Source organism: Dromiciops gliroides, chromosome 3, assembly GCF_019393635.1.
Source record: "Dromiciops gliroides isolate mDroGli1 chromosome 3, mDroGli1.pri, whole genome shotgun sequence".
Classification (NCBI taxonomy): Eukaryota; Metazoa; Chordata; class Mammalia; order Microbiotheria; family Microbiotheriidae; genus Dromiciops; species Dromiciops gliroides.
In genome coordinates this window covers 343,284,472-343,307,537 of record NC_057863.1, presented here as the reverse complement: position 1 = coordinate 343,307,537, position 23,066 = coordinate 343,284,472, and positions in this window count along the sequence as shown.

Genomic DNA, 23,066 nt, shown 5'->3' with positions numbered 1-23,066 from the left:
GTTGATAGATTTTTCCCCTTTTCTTGGAATTATAAGAAAGCCTTTTTTTGTTTTGTGGATTATAGGTTGTAGATGTCTCTACAAAAATGGCCAAGGTGTGGAACTAAGGTTGGTTCTTTAAAATGTCTACCAGCATACTTACATGAATTGATTCTGAGTGAAATGAGCAGAATCAGGAGAACACTGTACATAGTATCAACATTGTGTGATGATCAACTGTAATAGACTTTACTCTTGATCCAAGACAATTCCAAAGGACTCATGATGTAAAATACTCTCCACATCCAGAAAAAAGAACTGTGGAATTTGGATGCAGATTGAACCATACTGTTTCTACATTTTTATTTTTATTTTTATTTTTTTTAGGTTTTTCCCTTTTGTTCTGATTCTTCTTTCACAACATAACTAATGCAGAAATATGTTTAATGTGATTATATAACCTATATCATATTGCCTCCTATCTTGGAGAGGGGGGAGAGAAGGAAGGGAGAAAAATTTGGAATTAGAAATCTTATAAAAACTAATGTTAACAACTATTTTTACATGCAATGGGAAAATAATAAAATATTTTTATGATTAAAAAAACCAACAAAATAAAATCTACCAGCAAAAGCAGAGGCAATAAGGGCAGCTGGGTGGCACAGTGGATAAAGCATCAGCCCTGGAATCAAAAGGACCTGCCTGAGTTCAAATCCAGCCTCAGACACTTGACACTTAAACTAGCTATGCAACCCTGGGCAAGTCACCTTAACCCTCATGCGCCCACAAAACAAAACAAACAAAACAAAAAAACAACCCCAGAAAACAACAAACAAAAAACAACAAAAAACAGAAAAGGCAGTAATGGTCAGTCAGACATAGGGAGCTATCGAGAGATAATGTTGTTCCTGGACTGCACTCCCATCCTCTGCAAATAGCATCATAGGAATTATCAGGGTCTAGCCATTTAAGTGTAGGGTATAGAAGAACAGCTTATTGAAATATATATCTTGCTTAGCTCATTAAGCATGTTAGGTGAGCAAGAATTGCACATTTTATTTCTTCCACAGTCTTCTCCAAAATTTGGCCATGGAGTGGCAGCCTCAGCAATTTGTGGAGATTGAGCAATCTCTTTCAAAATGTATCAAGTCATCTGGTGATGTCACTAGTAGCTCTTAGGCAAGGAATGGGGTAGCACATAACTTGACAAGTATGTTATGGCCCGAGATAGTGATAATCCATGTGATAGCCCATAAATTTATTTAAAAAATAAAATTCCATGGTCATGCTGGGTGTGGCTAATGGTTATCACTATCAAAAGTGCATTGATCTTAATCTGTGCTTTCAAACAAGCCCAATCAGCAATCAGTAGTGCAAGGTTATTCAATTCTTTTGTTTCCTGCATTCTCACAGATGACCTGCCCAGGGGTCATGATATGACCACAGGACCGTCTCTTTTCTTTGCCTTAGAGGGATAATCTGTCCTTGAACAAATTTTATCTGTGGCCTCCCTTGATTCCCCTGCTATGGATATAGGACCTTTCTTTCTCATTCTGTTTCTCCTTCAGCTCCAAAAATCAAGACAAGTTGCACCTAACATTCACTCTGGGCAAATTATAGAGGAAATTAAAAAAATAAAATAAACATGAGAAGAATAGCCCATAATATGCATGGAGAGTCCTTTTAAATCAAAGGTTTATAACCTTTTGGGTATGTCTTGGACCCCTTTGAAAGATTAGTCAAACCTATGTACCACTTCTTTCAGAATGGTTTTTTTAAATACTTTAAATTAAATTTGAAGGATTATAGTAATTAAAATGATTGTGAAAATATTTTTAAAAATCAAAGACCCTAGCTTAAGAACTCTTACCCTTAAATAGACCAGGATTGTTATAGTGCCATGTCTCTTCTAAGTAGTAAACATGAACTACCTATCCATTAATGTGTAGTTATTCTCTTACAGTGTTAATGGTAGGAGGTAAAAAGATTCCATGCTGGTGAACAGTCTCAGGTTCTGACCTACTACTCATTACCACATATTCTTCAGGAGTACAGATCCAATTGTTACGTCAGAGACTGTTGGTTTCTACTAAAGACAAAAGAAAAGCAGAAACAGCTAGTATTCATGGTGAGCCCATTAGAATATCCCTATTGACTTAAAAGGGTTGCTCCAGTTTCATTTATATCTCTAAACAATCTGCTTTTTTTGTGACCTGGGTAATAAATGGGTAGAAAAAATAGGTATTGACCAGTAAGGTATTGAAAACTTTGATCCCCAAGAGCTAAACCCAATCTTGTATCTATAACCCTAGAACAATTTGTGAAAAGGTCATTAGTACTGATGAAAGGCCTAGCTTCCTAGATCACCATATAAACTTTGATAAAGGAGCCAGACACTGACAACAATAATAGTGGACATTCGTACAGAACTATACAGTTTGCAAAGGCAGACCCATTTAGTAAGGAGAGTGCTGACTTGGAGTCAGAGATCTGAGTTAGATTCAATCCTGCCATTTACTACATTGAACAGGGTTTTAAGCCTCTTTAGACATCAGTTCCTGTACCTGAAAAATGAAATTTAAAATATTTTTACTATGCTATCTTATTGGGTTGTCAAGAAAAAAAAATACCCTTTTCAAATCATGAAGGATTATATAAATGTGTTTCTAGTATGAATGAATGAAGGAAATAGCACTGAAAATATAAATACAAAAACGAGATAGTGCCTAACCTCAGGGAGCTTAGAGTGAAATTAAGAAGGGACAACACATAGAGGGATAGAGATCATGGAATGGAGTTTTCTTCTAATGAATCATAGGAATTATAAGTAGAGCTATAGGAAAGTAAATAGGTTGTCACATCCTTTCCAATAGCAATGGTAATATTGATTTGATTTGATTCTTTTTCCCAGAGTAAGAAGGAGAAATTAGAGAGGGAGAAGGGAAGGAGGAAGAAGCTGCCAATCATAGGGCAGGTTGCAAGATGCCTGGGTAGGTCGTGATTTTCAAATAGTTGGCTGGACGTGATATGAAGCATAAACCTGGGCCAACAAGGCAAAGTGGGTTGAGTTTGTTTGCACTCATTTAACTAAAGATTAAGTCAACTCAGTCCAGGATAGAGTTCCAAAGCTGTATGAATTTATTGCCATGAGCAGTTGGGGCATCTTTAGATGTCCAGTTTGTAGAGTCACTGTCCCAGATAAGAAGAATAAGGGGTGGGGTGGACCATTGACAGGAGGAATAGCAAGATAGTTTTTATTAGACATGACTTCAGATAAGTGGGGCATGGTAACACTTACCTGTGATTGCTGGTATCAATGAGGCTAAGGCTGGCAGTTCCCCTGAGTTTGGGAATTCTGAGTTGCAGAAATCCAAGTTAATCAGCTGTTGGCACTAACTCTAGCATTGATATGGTGAGCTCCCAGGATGGAAGGTACTAGGGAAGAAAAGATGGGATGAACTTGTTGAAGCTGGAAATGGAGCAGGTGAAAGCTCCCATGTTTATTAGAGTAGGACCAACCATGAAAAGCTCCTGTGCTTCTAAGGTGGGGTAGATAGGGAAACACAGTCTTAAAAATAAATGAACAAGGGGGCAACTAGGTGGCACAATGGATAAAGCACTGGCCCTGGATTCAGGAGGACCTGAGTTCAAATTCAGCCTCAGATACTTGATCATACTAGCTGTATGATCCTGGGAAAGTCACTTAACCCTCATTGCCCCACCAAAAAATAAATAAACAAACAAATAAATGAATGAATGAACAAAAACAAAGAAATAAAAGAACAAAAATAAATGGTTCTAAATAGATTGATTCATTTTGTTCTCAAGGCCCTCTTATGAGGTAGGTACAATAAGCATTTTTGACCCAATTTGCATATGAGGAAACATAGTCAAAATGACTTGGCCATACTCATGCAGCTAGTCTAGAGAAGTGTTGCAACTTTTATCCAGGTCTTCTTTCTTTAAATCTAGTGTTCCATCCACTAAGACTTCCCATAATTGTGAAACATGTTCCTGTTCCTGGTGAGAGAAAATGAAGATGTTATTGAGGTGCGTGATGATGAATTGATCCAAGAGGCTTGTGAGGACTTCATTAATCAGGGGCTGGAAAGTTGCCAGGACATTGACCAACATGAGCAGCATAACTAGTTATTCATAATGGCTGTTGCATGTGTAAAAGGCTGTCTTACATTATTCCCAAGTTCTATTTCAAATGAAATTATAGCCCCTTTCCCCTAGCCCTGACAAATTCAACTTAGTATAAATTCAGTCCCTCTGGACACTTCCAGGAATATCTAAGATCTAGGGAAGCAGGTAATAGTTACAGAGCATCATCTTATTAAATTCCCCTGAATCAATACAAGGGCACAATTGTTTCCTCTTATAGGGCTCAAAAAAAGAGGAAATATTCTGTTGGTGACTAAGACACCTTGGTGAATCTCTTCTGCAGGATTTTATGGGTAGGTAGACTCTAGGAAAGCTAGCCTTGCACTTTTTTAATTGGCAAATTCATTGTAGAGTGGTAAGGTACTAGGAGGGAGAGCAATAGGGTAGATCAATGTAAGGTACCATCTCTTTCATATATGGACATTTATATTGCTGGAAGGGGCAGAAAAAAAAGATTTGTGTAAGGGGTATTGATAAAAATCACACCTAAAAGAAACACAGCCCCTCAGATAAAAAAGGTAATGAAAGACATTAACTGTTCAGAGGACCAGAAATAAATGCTATTCTGTCCATAAATGTACTGAGAGAACCTGTTTGAAAGCAGAGCCTTGAATTAAAGATGGCCACAGGTCATTGTGATTCATCAGCTCATTGGCATGTGATGACTTTCAGTTTCCAACCAATCAACAAGTACTTATTAAAGGTCTACCATATTAAGTTCTGGGGATAGAAGTACAAATAATAAAACTCCCTGTTTCAAGAAACTTACCTAACATTCTAATGGGAGAGGCAACTGCCGCATATGTAAATAAATAGCAGAAGACATGAAGTGAATAAATATGAACATATAAAAACTAATTTGGGGCATAATGAGCTAGCATCTGGAAAGCTCAGGGAAGGTTTCATATAGAAAATTGTGCTTGAACTGTGTCTTAAAGGAAAAAGCAGGATTATTTGAGGCATAGGTATTTAGGGAATACATTTGACACATCTTTGACAATAATTTTAAGGTCATGGAGATGGGAGATGGAATCTTGTGTATGAAAAAGACCAATTTGGATGGATTGCAGAGTATGAGAAGGTATGTCTAATGAAGCTGGAAAACTAGGTTGGGGTCAGGTTGTGTAGGGCTTTATTTTTATCTATCTATCTGTCTACTTATTTGTTTATTCATTCATTAATTCATTCATTTGTTTGTTTATTGTTTTGTCATGCAATTAGGGTTAAGTGACTTTCCCAGGGTCACACAGCTAGTTAAGTGTCAAGTGTCTGAGGTCAGATTTGAACTCAGGTCCTCCTGAATCCAGGGCCGGTGCCTTATCCACTGTGTCACCTAGCTGCCCCGATTTAAGGGACTTCTTCCAAGCCCCCAAGTTCATATGAGCCTTTCTTCAATGAGCCTTTCAATATCTGGAAATTCTTACCTCATTCCTACCTGACCATATTTCTTTGGTCCTCAGGAAACATTCAGCAACAGTTTTTGTATTTCTCATACTGCCTAGTGAACTGGTTGTTGACACCACACACACACACACACACACACACACACACACACACACACACACACACACACACACAAACACACACACAAAGGCTGGACCATATTGCCATAGTTTAGGAGCCTGAAGTCTCTTAACTACATGAGCTCTAGACTTCCAGTCTATTGTTAATGGTTCTATCCCTACCTTTCTCTTTTTATTTACCCTCCTCCATTTTTTTTAATTAATATATTTGATTTTGACACAACATATACTGAAATTCCCCTACAGAGGATTTTCTTGGAAACAGTTGAGCAAAACCACCTGATTCAATGGTCGAAACCAATGTTAACTCTGATTTTCCACTTTTGTAGTGTGAGCAGCTAAAATTAGCCTCGGGTGCCCCAAATGGGCCTTTCCTCCCCTAGCAACTGCTGTCCTCAAAAATTGTAAGCCTTGCTCGCCCATCCCCCACTGAGTGGGGATGAGCATGAAGGGCCTCAGAGATGCCGGAGCTTCCTTTGGCCAGCCCACAGCTCCAGGAGTGCCTGGCATGGGGTTCCTTGAGGCTGCTGTGGGAGCCAACGAATTAGCTTGGCGTGTGGGGCGCAATCAGCCTGAGGTTTGAGGGGAGAGAAGGGATATATAGCCTGGGAGACAGAGAAGTTAGAAGAGGCAGATTCCACAGGGATGCTCCGGAGACAGGAGGAGGAGAGCAAGTAAGATGGTAGAGATGCTGGGGAGAGGCTACAGAGACGCTACAGAGAGGAACAACGTAGTGAAGATGCTAGGAGGTCGGTTGTAAGGAGACGCAGGGGGGATTGAGAAAGAGAGACTGAGAAAGGGAAGTACAGCCCAGCCGGCCACACCCACAGGCTAGAGATGCAGCTTGGGGTTGTAAGAGCAGGTGGCGGCAGGAGAGAAAGTTAAAAGAGAAAGTGGAGAGTTCATTGGCAGAAAATCAGAGGTTATATATTTCTTTTCTTTGTGTTTGATTCTAAGTTTGTTTTTCATAAATAAACCCTTTTGCTTTAGTTGACAAGTTTTTTAATCTGGGCTGGGAGAGGCAGTGGGGGAAGGGGAGAGCTTCCCAATTGGCTCTTCCCATATTAAATTAAAAGCAGTCAACCAGCCAGGAGTTCACAGATTAGCACCAGTTAAAAAAAATTTTACATTAAATGGTGACCATGGCAGGATTTACAGGCCAGTTATAATTTTCCTGCTAGATATAATTTTTCAGATAGCTTACAGTTAAAAGTTTTACAGATTAGTAAGTTAAGTTAAAATATATTTTTTAAGTAGTTTGCTTATTGTTAACAGAAAGTTTGCTAGTTTTAACCTGGATAGAACAATATCTACATTGCTTGGGTACTTGGACCACAGTTTATTGCCTTTTAATATTTCTTTACACAATTATAATCACTGTGTATATATACACACACATACACATACATACACACATGCATACTTGTCTCTGATTTCTTCCCTCAGAATCACTTTGTAAAATTCTAATTGTTTCTTAGAATTTGGTCATACGCCTCCTACTTTATCATGTAGAAATAATCCATTATAGTCATGTAATTACAGCTTGTTCAGTCATTTCCCCCAATTATTAGGCATATATTAGGTTTGTAGCTTTTTGTTTTTACAAATAATACTGCTATATTTTTCTACATATGTATTTTTGCTACATTGACACGACTCAGACAAAATAATTGACTGCCTATAGGTATTTAGGACTTCTTTTGTTTCAGTAACCATTACTTTATACTTTATTTATATAAGTACCATGTGTTTCTTGATAGTTTAAATCCCAAATAATTCATATAGTTTGCCGTTATTTTAAATAGGATTTCTCTTTCCTTTCCTTAAGGACTTTGTTATTCACATATGGGAATGTTGAAATGTTTTGTGGGTTTATTTCACATTTTGTTATTTTACTGAAGCTATTAATTATATCTATTAATTTTGTTGCTGATTATCCTTGTTTATCTGAGAAAACCACCATTCATTATTTTTAGGTTTACCTTCTTATTGCCTGTGCTTCATCTCATTTTTTCTCTGTCTTCTCCTAATCTTATAGTTAACATTTCTTGTTATTATTGTTCTGTCATTTCAGTCATATCTAACTCTTTGTTTGTTTGGGGTCTTCTTGGCAAAAATACCAGAGTGGTTTGTCATTTCTTTCTCCATTTCACTTAACAGGAAACTGAAGCAAATAGGGTTAAGTGACTTGCTCAAGGTCATACAGGTAGTAAGTATCTGAGTTCAGATTTGAATTCAGGAAGATGAGTCTTCCTGACTCCAGGAATGGTACTCTATTCATGGTGCCACCTAGCTACCTTGCATTTCTTTTCTTTTTTTTTTTTGTAGGGCAATTGGGGTTAAGTGATTTGCCCAGGGTCACACAGCTAGTAAGTGCCAAGTGTCTGAGGCTGCATTTGAACTAAGGTACTCCTGAATCCAGGGCCAGTGCCTTATCCACTGCGCCATCTAGCTACCCCTGCATTTCTAACCTTATGGCAAATAATAGTGGAGATGATGATTTGTTTTTATTGAGAAAGCTTTCTATGTTTCCCCATTATACATACTGCTAGCATTTGATTTTAATTGGATAATTTTGATCATATTAAAGAAATATCTTTTTATCCCTATGCTTTTTGGCATTATTAACATAAATACTGCTGTGTTTTGTTGAATACTTTTCTGAGTCTATTAATATGATTATGTGATTTTTATTGCTTTTGATATTAACATGATTAATTATGTTATTAGTTTTCCTCATGTTCAACCATCCTTGTGTTCCTAGTATTAATCTGATTTGGTTATAGTAAATAATTTTTTGAATATATTTCTATAGCTTCTATGCTAATATTGTATTCAAAATTTTTGCATTAATATAATTGGTATGAGAGAGAGAAAGAGAGAGGGGGGGGGGTAGAAGAAGGCATAACCAAATAAAGAGTCAACCTTAAAGGCATGAAGTTCTGGATTCAAGTCCTGCCTTTGAAGCAAATCTTTAATCTCTCTATACCCCCAGGCAATTTCCTAAGTCTGCACAATTGGAGAACAATTGTCTGAACAATTGGAGATGTGCTTGAGAAGAGATAGTTTCTTCACCAAAATTCCCTATTCGAGTGAAATTATAGGTTCAGATTAAAAGAAAGACAATAATTAGTGATATTGCTCTTCAACAAGTTCCTAACTTCCTTTCTTTGCTTATTTCTCCCAAATTTGTGTATGAGGATATTTGTCTTCCAGAAGGAATTTGACAAATTGTCTTCTTTTTCTGTGCTTGCAAATATCTTAACTTTGTTAGATGATACTCTTTAAATTCACTTGCAATTTTGTCTGGCCAAAGATCTTTTTTTGTTCTCTTTGAAAGTTCATTTATAGCTTGCTCTATCACCCCCCCACACCTCCCCCTTCCCTTCCCCACTATCAGATTGTTTAGATTCTGTATTTCCTGTTTAATTGATTTGGGCACTTTATATTTTTCTGAATATTCATTCAGCCAGCCAAAAAGCATTTAGTAAGAACCTACTATGTGGCAGTTTAGGTCATGCAGTAGATAGAGCACTGAACCTGGAGTCAGAAAGATCTGAATTTAAATCCAACCTCAGACACTTACTAGCTATGTGATCCTGGGCAAATAACTTAACCCCTAATTGCCTCAGTTCTTCATCTGTAAAATGGGGACACACTGGAGAAGGAAATGGCAAATCATTCTAGTATCTTTGTCAAGAAAACCCCAAGGACTTGTTCATGGAGTCATGAAGAATGGGACACAACCAATCCCTTGAATGACAACAGCATGAGTCAGGCCAAGCCCTTTGCTAAACACTGGGTTTACAAGGGAAAGCAAATGTCCCTGCCCTCCAGGAATACACAATCTAATAGGATTCCTCCTTTTATTTTAAGTTTTCAGTTTTGTTGGCATATATAATTGGATATAGTAGATTCTAATAGTTTTTTTGTTTGTTGTTATTTCTTTTCACTTTTGAGCTTGGTGATTTGGAATTTTTTACTTTCCTATTTCAGAAAAGTCCCAGCCATCATTTTAAATTTTAATCCCTTTCTCCAGCCATTTCTTCCTAGACTTGCTCTTCCTTATTAAAGCTTACTCTTCCTTCTTCAGCCCCTCCCCAGTCCTCTATTTCTAGAACCATGATCAAATTAATGACTTTATTATTTCCAGAAGTAGGTTTATCAATCTATTTCCCTATGGCCTCACTCTCCAACCTAGGAAACATTCCCAGGCTGTTGTCTCTTCAATTAGAATGTATGTACATTGAGGACAGGGACTTTGCTTTTATATTTGTATCCCCAAAGATTAACAGTGCTTGACTGATAGTAAGTGCTTAATAAATGCCTTTTCATTCATTTATGCATTACTTTTAAAAATCTAGTTAGATAAAGAGATATTAGATTTAGGAAGACCATGTTTCACCCTGTACAACAGGCAAATCACTTAATTTCTCTGAGCTACAATTTCCTAATCAGCGAAATGGAAAAATTATAAATGCAGCACCTACCTCCTAAGGCTGTAATGAAATTCCTATGAAATACTGCAAAGTATGTAAAAAGCTTTGCAATACTTAAATGCTATAGAAATGCCAGCTATGATTATAGTTTACCAATTATATTTTTTTTTCACCTCAGGTTTCTGTTTTATCACCTCAATCATTTTATCTCTATGATTTTCAAATTTTTTTCATCTTTTGCTTATTTTTGGATTACTAATTTTCAGATTTTTCTATTTAAAAAAAAACCAATGAGGTCAGTTCTCATTGGGTAGGAATCCTGCTGGCTCCTCAAAGCCCTCAGGCACAGCTGTATCAACTGGTTAGTTCTAAAATGTTCTGGGTACAAGAGCTCATTTAGCAGGGGAAGCTTGCCAAAACAAAAGCTCCCTTGGAACACTACTTGAAGTTCTTCTTTTTTTTTGGCTGGGGGGAGGCAATAAGGGTTAAGTGACTTGCCCAGGGTCACACAGCTTGTAAGTGTCAAGAGTCTGAAGCCAGATTTGAACTCAGGTCCTCCTGAATCCAGGGCCAGTGCTTTATCCACTGCACCACCTAGCTGCCCCCTGGAGCACTACTTGAGACCTTGCTTAAAAATTTCTCTCACTTTCTGAAACTATGTGGATATTGTATTTCCTAATCTTGAATTTTGTCTCTGTCATACCACTATGACTTGAACTGACCCCATTGCTCCTGTGACAACAGCTGCTTGACTAAATTGCAAAAGAATCTAATCATGTCCTACTACTGTAACCCATGCATGAAAGGAGGTATATTACAGTGACAAGAATGTGGGATTTAAAATAAGAAGATCAGGATTCAAATGCTGGTTCTGCTACTCACTGGCTATGTGATTGTTACAAAGTCACTTATCTTTCCGAGCCTCAAAATCTTCATCATTAAAATGAGAATAATAATAGTTCTACTAAAATGGAATATTACTATGCTGTAAGAAATGATTATTCTGACAAATACAGAAAAGCATGGAAAGATATACATGAACTGATGCAGAGTGAAGGAAGCAAAGCAAAAACAAAAAAAACAACAACCCCAAACACAACACCCCAATATATATAATGACACCAACAATGGAGAAATAACCACGCACAGAAAAGTGAATGTTACAGGCATGGCCCCAATAGCACTATATGAAAATATACTCCCATATCACCCCTTTGCAGAGGTGAGAGGTTACAAGTCTTGTACCCAGTAAATATTTTCAGGCTTTTTTTAAAATGTACTGATCAGTTATGCTGACTTTTCCTCTTTTTTTCTTTTTCTTTTTGTCTTTAATAAAATACTATTTTGTTTATGAAATGTCTCTCTAGGAAGGGAATGGAGAGAGATATTGGAGGAAATTATAATCATAAAAAGTTCAAGCAGTATTATTAAAATATATTTTACAAATAATAATACTGTCAATTCCCTATGCCACAGCATTATTGTTTGAGCAAACTGAACTTGAAAATACTATTTAAATGTGACTTTTGTCCATTATAATATCTGTGTATTTGTGTATTTTGTAGCACCCTAATAGTCTGCCACCTATTGCTTTTGGTGGGGCTAACTAACTGTGCAAGGATTAAACATATGATAGTAGTAAGAATGGAAAGATGAGAGAAATTCTTGGGATTTTGGGGTTTGGGGGGTTTTGTGTGTGTGTGTGGTTTTTTTTTTTTTGGCAGGTCAATGAGGGTTGTGAATTGCTCAGGGTCACACAGCTCGTAAGTGTCTGAGGTTGGATTTGAACTCAGGTCCTCCTGAATCCAGAGCCAGTGCTTTATCCACTGCTCATCCTAGAAGCTCTCCCCCCCCCCCCCCAAGAAATTCTTAAAGAAGAATTGATTGGTCTTTGTTACTAACTGGATGTAGGAACTGTGACAAAATCATTTTAAGCCTGTTTTAAATCTTTTTAAAAAACTCTGCTTAAATGTTGTCTTATGAAGTTTGGTAAAATCTTGGATTTGTAGCTGAAATACTTTTACTAAAATAGTTTGTATCAGAAAGCTGCAAAACTGAAGCAGCTGCTGAGGAAAAGTTAATAGGAACCTCATTTTAAATGAGGTCCATCTAAGGAAATAAAACATTGATAGAAGTAAGTTTTCCTTTTCTTAGGTAAGGAGGATAAAATGCCTTCCTTCTGACAAAAAAAAAATCAGAGACAAGAGGGACTAGGAGTAATAAGAATAAGCTCAACTAACTTCTGGCAGGAACTCAGAAGAGAGGAAGTGATTTTAAGGTAAAATAATGCCTGCCTTTTGGTTAGTTTATAAGCAGACAACGTAAAAAACAAAAACCAGAGGGAATTCAAAAGTGAAGCCAGTAGATAGAACCCAGAAGCCTATGAACATGAGCTTCAGAGAAGGTTTTGTCACTGTACTATGAATTCTGAATAAATAATAAAGGCAATTTTCCTATCTATTTAGCTTAAAGACAAAGGTAAAATTAACTCTGATTAATTGCATTCATTCAGTAAATACTGAGTTGAATAAAGATGTTTGGAGCAACATCTTTGTCCACAGGGAGCTTTTAATCAAAGTTAGGAAGGATCTCAGAAATTGCCAAACCCCATGGTCCTCAATCTTCTCATACCTATCTGCTATATTTGACACTGTTGATTATCTTGTCCTCCTCATGCTAAGTTTCTATGACAATACTATACTGTTTCTCTGCTTTTCTCCCACCTGTCTGATTGCTCCACCTCAGTTTCTTTTGATGGCTCAACTTCCTCATGATCTTGTGGGGTGGTGGGGGGAGGGTAGAGTGGGTGTGAGTAACCTGGGTTTCAAGCCTGTGACATTTACATAAGACTCTCCTTATTGGTGAAGAGAATGATGACTCCACATTGTGAGGAATAGGGATTCTTCATTCCAGCTTCCAAAAGAGGACATATGTAGTTACAGACTCTCTTCAGGACCAACTTTGGAGAAAGAGTTAGTGTTTGTCCTTCTCAAAGAACACCATGATATCAGGTGGTGATGTCATGACTTCCAATGAATTGGATTTAAGTGAGGGAGAGTTGTGCAAAGTCACTAGCCTCGCTGTCTGATCCAGAGCCATCTGGCTCTAGTGGCAAGATATTTATCAGGATGACTGGAGATGACCTGGATGCAGTGGGAGATCTTGGCCATTTTAAGCTAAGATCTTTCCCAGATGTCAGCAATCAATCAATCAATCAATCAATCAATCAATCAATCAATCAATGAAAGACAACCACCTAACACTGAGTAAGAACTGCCCCACCGGGAACACAATTGTTAAACTTCAGTTGGGTAATGAAACTTCCTCCCTCTTGCTGTCTCCCTCCCCCTCCCTCTCTCTTTCCTCTCCCACATAGGGAATCATATCCTTATTTAGGGGTCTTCTACCCAAAGGATTATAAGTTTTGATGGCTGAAACCTCATGAGATGATTTAGGATTCATGAACCATGCCCTAAACCCAAGTCACTCTGACTTTCATAGATTGGCCAACAATGGGTCCCAAACCAAGCCTGATTGGCTGTTGTTTGGCCTCTTACTGGCTCAGTTTGAATACAAATAACAACTCCTTCCGTTTCAGCCAGAAAACCAGAGGGTCTTCCTGTCCCTAGACTAGGTAAAGTGAAAGACTTTGAAAGGCAAATAGGTAATAGAAAGCTAGATCCTCAGTATATCCCTGATTTCTTCCCTTGTCTCCCCTACAGCCTCTTGGGGAATTTTTTTCCTTGGTAAAATCAGGGCCTCTCTTAGGAGATGAGATAGCTCACTCTAGTGAGTGCTCATCTCACTTTGTGTATTTTCCATGTTATATTTTAACCTGCCAAAAACTCTGATTAGAATTTGAAACAAACTTGGAAACTCAACCACCTGGGCACCTCCTGTGCCTGAGGCTCTTCCCTGCCATTGGAGATGGTGGATGGATTGGAGGGATGGATCTTGGAGAGCTCTTCCCCATATCTTCTACTATTTAAGGAAGCACACCCAGGAGAGTCTCATCATTTCCTTCCTGGGTTACTTTCTTGGGCTTCATGTCTCCAGAAACTCATCATTCTGCAAGATGAAATTAACTTGGGATTCACACTTCCTCAGATAATTTCCCATTCCTGCTGCATGACTTCATCATGCCCTTATGCCTAGTAATGCACACTCCCCTTTTCAACTTCCTTTTGTGTTTGTGTGCATGTACGTATGGATGTGTTGCATTTTCCATTAGATCATGAGCTCCTTGATAACAGTAATTGTTCCTTGTCTTTCTTTGTATCCCCAGCATAGGACTTGGCATATTTAGGCACTTAATAGATGTTTCTTGACTCTGACTCTGGCTCTGAATTCTATTCACTTTTTGTTTGGGCAAATGGGTTTACTCACTATTCACTATATGTGATAATCTTCTATTTAAATAGAATTTGTTGGGAAGGAGTTGAGCTCCTGGTTGTAAATTTGGAGCACTTGTTTCCCTTTAAAGGATAGAGACCCCAGTAGTGGCTTGAACAATATCAAGATAGGACTGGGTAGGACTGGACATCTTCTTAATTTGTAGTACATAGTTTTCTTTTCTTAGCCTTTAGACCATCAAAATTTAGGGGAACAGATAGATATATAATTCTATTCTAGTCTCCCCTCTCTCAGAGGAGAAACAGGGAGTGAACCCTTCTATTTCCATCCAGGTATGAATCCAAATCTCCCTTGGAGAGGGGTGGGCAAGATTCCAGAGATATCTATCATTGTTTTTCCCCAGTCATAGTTGATTGACTCATCTTTCTCTTTTGATATGGATTGGGACATATCAAGGAATTTGAGACTATTAAAGTTTAAAATTGGCCTATTAGCCTAAAGGACAGATATACCTTGAAAGTAAGGAATATAAGCCCAATAGGCAAGCTGCTGCCTGGTGGGGCTCTCCAGGGGACGAGAGAGAACTCCAGAAGTCAGGATCACCACCCCCTCACTCAAGCTTTCCCCCACCCTTCAAAGGGAAACTTCTTTTGTCAGGTGGTCAACCCACTGGTCCCCCCCATCTACCATTAAAAGCTCTTGCCTTTCCCCTGTTCGAGGATATAGGTATCTCAGAGAATCATGTCTCTGAACCATCTCCCCTTTAGAGAAGTCCTTGACTTCTCTCTTGGTCTCCTTTCTCTAGCACCCAAATAAAAGACAATTTTATTCTAATGGGATTTGTGTGAGAGAGGGTGTAATTCTTTAAAGAGGAATTCCTAAGGACCCCCACCATCACCAATTTGCCCCATGACATCTTTCTCAGTCCCTGTGTCTGTCTTTATGTCTCTGTCTCTCTCTGTCTCTACCTCTCTTTCTCTCTGTCTTTGTCTCTCTTTCTCTCTGTTTTTGTCTCTGTCTCCCTCCCTCTCTTCTCCCTTGTCTCCTTCCCTTCCCACCCTTCCCTCTCTTGCTACCTATATCCAGGTATAGTTTCTCTCTTTGGCTTCAGTACAATACCAATTGTCTACCGGATATTTCACCTTGGATATCCTAGAGAGAGCTCAAAATCAACATGAGATTAAATACTATGAATGTGTAAAATGAATTACTGGACTTTAAATGTCATGAGAACAATGACCATGTCTTATTCAACCTCTGGATGCTTATTGAATTCTATGGATCAAATAAGAAAAGTTTTGTGATTTTCTTCAGCAATGCTTAGTAGCCCAATAGGGATAGAAAAAGTAGGATTAACAATAAAGGTTCCAAATGAAACCATTATGTTTATTCATTTTTTCTTTATAAATTTTATTTTAAGAGATGTTATTTCTTGAAAGGTATATTCTTGTCAAGAACAAAGTTCTCTTCCAGTGACCCTTGTCTGCTCCCTAGCCTTGTAATCACTCCCCAGACAGCCAGATGTTGCCAGGAATTATACGCATCATGCCTAAGGCCAGGTTCACTAAGAATGAGCTCTCACCAGAATGACTGGAACATAGAAAGAGCTTAGCCTGAGACAGCAAGATGCTTAAGTATCAAAATCCTGTCTTTGCTGCTGGTACCCCATGCTGCCTACCTGTTTTGTACCTGTTGCTTCAGTTCTTATGTACTTCCTATTCCTCTCTTTCCCCTTAGCTTATGTAGATCTCTGAGCTAAATGACTATCTGCATGGAAATTAGCTGTCACCTGACATTTTGCACTCTACTATTTATGTATTCTTGATTTATGTTGCATGGTCAACCTCTGCCTTTACTGCTGTCCAGAACCCTTAAATTTATCATGGACCCTGCTTTTCATCTTGGTGTATATCTTTTGCTCCCTATGGCCCAAATGCTGTCTACATCTATCTTCTTTCTTTTTAATATTACTATCCTTAGCTGTTTTTTTATTAGATTTTTATTTTAAATACAAGTGGAAAGTTATGCCATTTATAAAATTAGCCACACACAGGCTAAAAGCTGATTGTTTTTATCACATGACTAATCAAAAAATACTATCACTTGTCAGGTAGCAAAGTATCCCAATTTTATCCCAACCTGTGCTAACTAAAAGGAAATAAACAACCATCTTAGCACTAGCTCTGTAACATTTTTATAACTCTTTAAGGTTTGTAAAACACTTTGCATGCATTATCTCATTTGATCCTGACAATAATCTCCTGGAGTAAATTATGTTAGTATTGCATTTAACCAGATGAGCAAACTGAGTCTGAGAGTATTCAAGTAACTTTCCAAGGAAAATATGTCTCTAATAAGTGTCAGAGGCCAGCACCCCATGTGTTCTTATTTCATGTATTCATCATTATTTCCTCTAGCTATATTCTTGAGTGCTGGACTTCCCAAGTAAAAATACAAAGTCAGGTCAACAAACCTCACCAGGGGAAGAGAGGAGTGAGTCAAAGGTAATGTCAAATTTGGAACTTTTTCTGAATAGAGAGTTGGTAATGTAATAGCATATAGTGAAATAACATATGGGGAAGTTTTCTTTTTTTTAAGGGGAAATTGATGTGCTTGATTTTAGACAGTTAGCTTGAGGTGAATGGTAGAATATGGAATACAGCTCAGTGGTAGAGGATATAGTTGGCTGAGTATAGTTTCAGGAAGACTCAGGATTTTAATTTTGTCTGTCTCAGACCTTCACTGTGACCCCTGGGTAAGTCACCTTATCAGAGCCTCCAGTTACTGATCTGTAAGATGCAAATAATAACAGAACCATCATTATAAGATTGTTGTGAAAATCAAATTAAATAATTTTTGTAAAGTGCTTTGTAAACCTTAAAGTACTATGTGAGTTGAAGCAGTAAACCAGCCAAACCCTCTGAGAATTTCCCTTGTAACAACATTAAAATAACACCAAAAATTAAATCCTGGAGCAGCGGAGATTTTTTTCTAGACCAAGACAACTTAGGAGGTCATCAGGAAACATCTGTGACACCAGGATGGGAGAAAGCCAGAAGCCCAGGTAGAGGCACTGGAAGCTCTTATCCCAGAGAAGGCAAGGAGGTCAGACAACTGTTCAGAAAGAGATTACAGGGTCCCTGAACTCACATTAAAAGCAGGATTGAGAGCTATTGGGTCACACTTCCAGGGTAGAGAGGAGTGCTGGTGGTTAGTCATAAGAAAATAGGAATCCTAGTCTCAGTTCCAAGATCAAGAGGAATACTAGGGCTTACAGCTACAAGGGTGCAGGGGATTTACCTTGGTAAAGATCCACATGTAGACCAGGAGAGTAGTGACCATATGTCTTCTAGGATCACACTACCTTGGAAGTATCAAAAACTTGCATACTCTCAGAAATAGCTCTGAAAACAGTATCACAAAAGAACCCAAACCTTGGAACAATGTCTACCCAGAGCCCAACTTTAGTATAAAGCACAAAGTCAAGAAATAGGCTGGGAAAATGAGCAAACAACAACAACAACAAAACAACTTGACCATAAAAAGCTACAAGGGGGACAAGGAAGAACAAGATAAACTCAGAAAAAGACAGCAATATGAAAACAGCTAAAAGCAAAGACAATTGGACATAAGCCCAACATGAATTCCTGGAAGAGGTAAATTTTTCCTCTAGCAAAAATTGGGAAAAGACAAGCCAGTGATACAAGAAAGTTATGAAAAAAGAATTAACAGCTTGGTAAAAGAGGCCCAAAAAGTATACTGAAAAGAAGAATTCCTTAAAAAATAGAATTGGCCAAATAGTTAAAAAGGCCCAAAAGTTCACTGAAGAAAAAGCAGATGTGGCTAAATGGAAAAAAAAAAAGGTATAAAAGTTCACTAAAGAAAAGTTCTTATAAAATTAGAATTAGGCAAATAGAAGCTGATGACTCCATGAGACATCGAGAAATAATAAAACAAAGTCAAAAGAAAAAGTAGGGGGAAAATGTGAAATGTTTCACAACAACTGACCTGGAAAATAGATTTAGGAGAGATTAGTTAAGATTTATTACATAACCTAAAAGCCATGATCAAGGAGCCTAGACATCATATTACAAGAAATGGTCAAGGAAAACAACCTAAATATCCTTAAACAAGAGGGTAAAATGAAAATTGAAAGAATTCACTGATCACATCCTAAAAGATATTCCAAAATTAAAATTCCCATGAATATTGTGGCCAAATCCCAGAACTCCCAGGTGAGAGAGAAAATATTGCAAACAATCAGAAAGAAACAATTTAAATGTCATAGAGCCACAGTTAGGATCACATAAGGCGTTAGCAGCTTCCTCAATTGAAGGTGACAAAGGGATTGGAATATAATATTCCAGAAGACAAAGGACAAGGATTGCAACCAAGAAAACCCCCTAACCCAGCAAAACTTAATGTAGGGGCAGCTCGGTGGCACAGTGGATAGAGCACCGGCCCTGGAGTCAGGAGTACCTGAGTTCAAATCCGGCCCTCAGACACTTAACACTTACTAGCTGTGTGACCCTGGGGCAAGTCACTTAAACCCCAATTGCCTCACTAAAAAACAACAAACAAACAAACAAAACCAAAACTTAATTGTAAACCTTCAAGGGAAAAATGGAATATTTAATGAAACTACAGGATTTCAAGCATTCTTGATGAAAAAGACCAGAGCTAAATAGAAACTTTGTCATTCAAATACAATACTCAAGTGGTGCATAAAAAAGGTAAACATGAAAGAGAAATCACAAGGAACTAAAAAAAGTTAAACTGTTTGCATTCTTATATGGGAAGATGATACATATACTCCCAAGAGCTTTATCATTAGTGGAACAATTAGAAGCTGTCTACATAGACTAAGGGCACAGATGTGAGTTGATCATGTTGGGATGACCTCCCAAAAAAATGAAAGGGTGAGAAAGGGATGCATTGGGAGAAGAGGAGAGGGAAAGGAAGAATGGAGAAAATGGTCTCACATAAAGAAACATGCAAGGAAGAGCTTTTGCAGTGTAGAGGGACATGGGAGAGGTGGTGAACAATGCTTGAACCTCACTCTTATTGGAATTGATACAAAGAGGAAAGAATATATTTATATTTATGTATATATATTATAATATATTTTATATGTACATATATTATATGTGTATCTGTTTTTTGCTTTTACTTTGGTCTGATTATGATTATGATTGCTACCTCTGCCTTTTTTCTATCAGCTGAAGCTAATAAGTCTTCTCCAGCCAGGGCATTTTAATGCCCTGTGTTCTTCTGTTTAAAATGTTTCTCTTATAAACATTACATTTCTCTTGTTATCCGTTACAAATTTATGGATGAGTTAATTCTATTCACATTCATGACTATGATTACTGTGTGTGTATACACACACATTTAATCACATATAGAAAGTTATATTCCCTAGTAAGGAGGGGAAGAGCAGTGAAGAGAAGTGGGCGGTGATAAAGAGAGGATGGATTAAGAGCAGTAATGGTCAGAAGCAAAACAGATTTTTGGGGAGGGACAGTAAAAAAAGAGAGAAAGTAGTTTGGTTTCAGAAAAACTTGGTAAGATCTTATGATCTGATGCAGAGTAAAATGAGCAGAACCAGGAGATGATTGTACAGATTAACAGCAATATTTGATGATGATGATCAATACAATTGTGAGAAAATAATTATTAATAATAGATTTCTAGGAGAAATCCAGAAGCTGCTCTCTCCCCTTCCCTAGATCCTGCAGCTTTACAAAAGGAATGCAGATTGACCTTGCTGACTTCCTAGGGGAAGGAAACTCACCTTGACTATACCCCATATCATGGTCAATCAATGGAGTTGAATGATACTAAACAATTAGCTTAGATCAATGTGTCACTACCTACCTCTACCTGAGAGAAGACAAAAATCCCTGGGGAGATGAGGGTGGCTCTCTTGTTGTACTTGCCTCTCGTACTTGCTTACTGCTTCTTTTTCCCTGGGGCTGGGTCTCCCTAGTCTCCCCACCCCCCCCATCCCTTCCTGAGATGCCATGCTGGGTATATAGCTAATGGGGAAGTTTTTCAGACATGCAGTCAAATTAATAATAAATGGTTTCTACCAAAACTGGTGCAAAAGCCTCTAATTTATAAGTAGCAATATATTAGAAACCCCAGCTAAGTTCCCCCATAATTTAGAACAGAGACAGGTTTCCCCCAATATTTCAAATGACACACAATCATCCTGTTGTTATGTCCTTCATTCTCACAGAGGACCAATGAAATCAGGAGGTGATGTCAGGACTTGTAAGGAATTGGATTTAAGTGAGAGAGGGTTGTACAAGGTCACCAACCTCACGCTCTCCTCCAGAGCCATCTGAGTGCCGTGGCAAGATATACATCAGGACAACTGGGAAAGATCCCAGATGTTTGAGGTAATTGGGGTTGTGACTTGCCCAGGCTTACACAGCTGGTATATGTTAAATGTCTGAGATAGTATTTGAACTCAGGTCCTACTGACTCCATGGCCAGTGCTCTACCCACTGCATCACCTAACCTGCCCCCATATACTCATCTAAGAAGATTCCAAAGGACCCTATCCACCTCCAGAGAGAGAATTATGAAGTCAGTGCAAATTGAATTATGATCTTTTCGCTTTATTTTTCTTGCGTTTTTGTTAAATGGCTAACATGAACTTGTCCTTTGTATGATTTCATATGTATAATTGATAGTATATTTTCTCAGTGGGGAGGGGAGGAAACTGGAAGGAGGAAAATAATTTGGAACTCAACACTTTTTAAATAAAGAACATTAGGACTAAGTAACATATTTGAAAATTACAAAACTCTTGACGAGCTGGTCACCACCTGAAAAAGTGCTTTCCAGTTTTGGCTTTTGTTACTAATGGAGGGGAGGTAAAATGGAATAGTAGATGCAGAGACTGGACTTAGAATCATGAAGATAAAATCAAATTCCTATCCATGACACTGACAAGCTGTGTGACCCTGGGCAAGTCACTTAACCTCTTTCAACCTCAGCAATCATGAGTATAATACATAGCACCTACATCATAAGATTCTTGAGAAGATTGAATGAGATAACATGAGTCAGGTAGTTCACAAATCTGAGTTGTATATGAATGCTGCTAATATTATTATCAACATACAAAACATAAACCTTATCAAGAAGTGGTAGATGTAGCTCTTCAGTGGGAGGTAGGTGTGGGAGTCATCCATAGAGAGGTAATGCTGGCCTTCTGTGAATGAATTAACTCTCTAAGGAGAGATGTCATCAGTAAAAAACAAACAAACAAAACATTGGGTGAGATCCAAACCCATCATTCTCTCCCTCTTCACCAAACACATACATAGGTAAGGTGTAGGAGTAGGAAAAAAGGAAAACACAGAAAAAAAGATAGATTCCAGGTAATTTCAAGGCTTCATGATGATCTTCAAGATTTTTTTTTTCCTCAGGTGTTCTCAGTAGGGTACGACTCTCTTTGTTATCTATAAACTTGAATGTTTATAACTCTAAATGCCTAATGAATGCTCTGTTCATATGTTTACTCCTTCCCCCTCCCCCTTCTTATTTCATCCCTTTTCTCATGGGAATATTGAAGAAGCCTGGGGAGGGGGGGCAGGCTAATTGTTTGGGACATGCCCTCAAGGACTCCAGAATCCTCTTTACTTTCACAACCTTTAGCCCAATGGCCTAAAAAGTAAAATATTTCCCCACTTCCTCCCTGTGATTCAAATAAACCTTCAATACAATCATGGCCCATCTAGTCCTCAATATTCTCTGATATCCTTAAAGGAATGAATACCTGGTTACAATATAAGAACTGCATTTTTCTGTGTTGTGAAGTTAATGTATCAGTTGGTACAAATATACTTAATGTTTGGAGTTCTTGGTCCTGAATAAAATTCAGGAACATGACATAGTTAGTGTTAATATGAATATATGGATCACCTGGATTTGATGGAGGTACTTTATTATCCAAAAGTATTTTTTATGAAACCCTGGGTTAATAGGAGCAAAATGTCCTTTGGGCTGAACTTCAAGACCTGAACCCAGACAGCTAGCAGATAAAAGACTCTTAACTAGTGACTTCTTTTCTCTCAAGATAGTAAATCCCTATCTTATGGTAACATCTGGGCCTCTTTATCCTTGTCAAACCCTCTTTTGGAATCCTGTAATCTTATCATGATGCTTCTGTATTCCCTCCATACTTGTTATAACTGAAATTGTTAAACTGCTTTTTGCTTCTGGGTTGATTTCTATATCATACGATTGAAACTGATAATGCCCTGTAATCATTGGACTAAAACCATATATAAGCCTCAGAAATGGGGAGTCCCCCGAGCTTCACTCTTAGGAGAGGAGTATCCACATGACCATGTTGTTATATATTTCTTCTTAAACAAAATATTAATTGATTTTTTTCTGTCTGTCTCTGATCTGTTTTGTAGGAGGACAAGTATGGATATTATGTTCTCTGATCTGCTTAGTAGGAGATATTATATTATAATTTCTCTGATCTATTTTGTAGGAGACAAGCAGATACAAAGCTATATTTTAATATTCTACACTAGTGATGAAGAGTATGCCCATGTTGCATGCCATGTTACCCTGAAAA